This window comes from Herpailurus yagouaroundi, unplaced genomic scaffold, assembly GCF_014898765.1.
Source record: "Herpailurus yagouaroundi ecotype Mexico unplaced genomic scaffold, PumYag 220, whole genome shotgun sequence".
NCBI classification, from domain to species: domain Eukaryota; kingdom Metazoa; phylum Chordata; class Mammalia; order Carnivora; family Felidae; genus Herpailurus; species Herpailurus yagouaroundi.
Genome location: NW_024412451.1, coordinates 3105992 through 3109108, shown reverse-complemented (window position 1 = coordinate 3109108; position 3117 = coordinate 3105992).

Sequence of the window (3117 nt, the reverse complement as noted above, 5' to 3'; positions counted from 1 at the left end):
AGAGAGAGAGAGAGAGAGAGAGAGAGAGAGAGAGAGAGAGAGAGAGAAAGACCAGGAGGAAATTATTTGCCAACATATTTGACAAACACATCGTCTTTCGGCACGTCCCTTCCATGCTGTTCTAGCTAGAGATTCACAACCAGAATCTCATGAAGAAACACCAGACAAACCCCAGTAAACATTCTTTACAGGGCAGGATGGGGGAAGGATCGTATTCGTCGTGTCGATGTCATCGAAGACCAAGAGACTGAGGGAATATTCCAGATTGAAGAAGACCAAAAAGAGGACAGCTAAGTACAACACGGGGCATGACTGGGTCAGCCAACACACATGGATATGTACACAGCGGGTGGCCGTTAAGTACACACATCCCATCGCTGTGAAACTGAAGTTCCACAGTAAGTGAAGTGGGGTGAGTGGTGGCTACGTGTAGTGTGGGTCTGTGAGGATAACCTTATTCTTGTAAGTTTATTTTTATTTGAGAGAGACAGAAAGAGCAAGTTGGGGAGGGGCCGAGAGAGTGGGAGAGAGAGAATCCCAAGCAGGCTCTGGGCCATCAGCACAGAATCCAGGGCGGGGCTGGAGTTCATGAACGTGAGATCGTGAGATCGTGACCTGAGTGGAAGTCAAGAGTTGGAGCCTGACCAAGTGAGCCACCCAGGCACCGCTCCCCACCCCCCACCCCTGGCCCTATTGAGAAAACCCTTATTCGTAGGAGAATCACACAGAACCACACCAGGGTAAAGGCCCATGACGTATGTGCGCTATGCAACTTTCTCCCAAGTAGCTCAGGGACAAAACGGTGCGCGTGCACACAACACACACACACATAGTGTCAAGCCCACGGCACCCAATGGTTTGTGCGTAGGTGAATCTAGGTCAAGGGTATACAGGCGTGTTTGCACTTCTCTTGCAACTCTTTGTTAAGCTTAAATTTGTTTCCAAATAAAAGGTTAAAAAAAAGGAAAAAAAGGAAAGAAACCAAGCAGGATTTCATGAGGAATGCCAGTAATACACAATCTAGAATCGAGCCATCCTTAACATATAAAGCCAGGAAGCAGACACATGAAAGAGCTAGCTATGGGCCTCTTTCCACAGGAAAAACTGCATCTCTGGGCTTAAAGTTAATTCTGGCATCTTGAGCTCAACCAAGAAAACCTACTTTGAATAATCAGGCATTTGCATAAACAAATGCATTTATTTCTATTTCCCTGCCCCCTCGCATCTGGGTCGGCCTTAGGGGCTTGACGGCAGGCAGAATGCGGCGGCAGCGACGCAGGGCAGCTTCCGAGACCAGCTCACAAAGACGTGTGGGCTTCCACCTGGACCCGTGGGGTGGGCTCCGCCCCGTGGGACCCGGCCACCATGCCGCGAGAAGCCCAAGCCACGTGGAGGCCGTGTGTGGGTGGTCCAGTGACAGGCCCCAGCCGGCAGCCTACACCGGCGGCCAGGCCTTGGAATAAGCCACCTCGGACGTGCAGCTAGGCTGGTCTTCGGGTGACGGCAGCCCCAGATGTCACCTGACCGCAAATGCCTAAGACTTCAAGTGGAGAACCGCACAGCCCAGCCCCGTCAACCCACAGAACCGAGGCAAACACATGGGCGTCTAAGGCCAGTAAGTTGTTTGTTGCACAGCTGTGCAATAAAGGACTCACCTTGCCCGAAGAAAGGTTTGGCCCTTGCCCAGCTCCCGGGAGGGGATCTTGAAGCCCTGGGAATGTCCTCCCTGATGAGGGTCTTTGTTTACCCAGGGCTTTGGGCCACTCAAGGTGGCCTATACTTACATGTGATTTGTGTTTGGGGACCCTGGGACACGGGACATCAGCTTGTGTCTCCCGAGACTAGGGTCAGTCATGGGGGTGAGGCAGTGAACACGACCAACCCCAATAAAGCCCCTAGACACCAAGGCTTGAGCGAACTTCTATGCTGGGTGACTCTACCACGTGGAGGACACCTGTGGGCTCCAGGCCGGTCCCTCCTGATCTCCCTCCGTGCGCCTCTTGTCTTTGCGGATTTTAATCTGGGCTGTAATAAACTGGAACCATGATAACTTTTCTGAGTCCCGTGAGTTCTTCTAGCACAGTATTGAACGTGAGGGGCAGCCTGGGGACTTCTGACTGCAGCTCTCAGCGACCCAAAGCCCCAGCGCGCCTGCAGAAGGCAGCTTCTCAGCAGGCGGGATCCCCCCCGCAGGCCTGCAGGCCTCCCACAACACCGCCCATGGGACACCCCTGGGGTCGGCAAACGGGGATTCACGCCTACCTTCCTCGAGATATTCTAACCCCCAGTGCTCGGCCCCCAGGAAGGGCATTCATATGCCACGATGCTGACTTCCTTCAGAGAGAGGACCCTACCGCGGGGCCTTCCCAGATGTCACTGTGGAATTAGCAATGCCATCTGCTCATCTCTGCCCTGGGGGAGGCAACCCAGGGGGTCAAAGTGCTCACAGGACTCAACCCTCCTACTGTTGTCACCTGCCCGTAGACAATACCCCAGGTCTACATCTCCCTGGAAAATGGTGGGTCCAGAGGAGTTCAAACCTGAAAACAGGCCTCTCTCCATAGGCCCAGGGCCAGGCAGAGCAGCTGGGGTAAGATTCGATATTAATCTTTGATGGAGAAGGAAAGCAGAGCGGTAGACGGTACCTCTGGTCTTCCTTGGTGGGGGAGTCGGCTCCATCGGGTGCTGCAGGAACCAGGGTGGGGTCTGCCCTGGCGGGCTGTGCGCGACAGAAGGCAGGCTGCAGACCCAGCACACACTCACTGACAGGATCTTCGGTGGGGGGGAAGGCGGGGGAGGCGGGAAGAACGAGTCTCCTCCAGCTTCTGCTCCCGCCGGGCCTCGCCGGCCCAGCCGGCGCTGTTCCCCGGAGCGCACCCTGTACCGCTGCCCGGGGCTCTCCCTCCCAGGCGGCAAGGGTGGCAAGTCGCTCCCTCAAGAGCCCACCGTGAGGGCAGACACTAGGGCAGCTGGGCTGGTCGAGCCCCCAGCCCCAGGGCACCCCAGGGCACCCCAAGGAGGTGGGAGATGAGGGGGGTGGAGCTTCGAACCCCCCCCACCACCCCTCTGGATGATGTGGTCATCCCAATCCCAGCAGCTCCACCATCTGAGACAAGC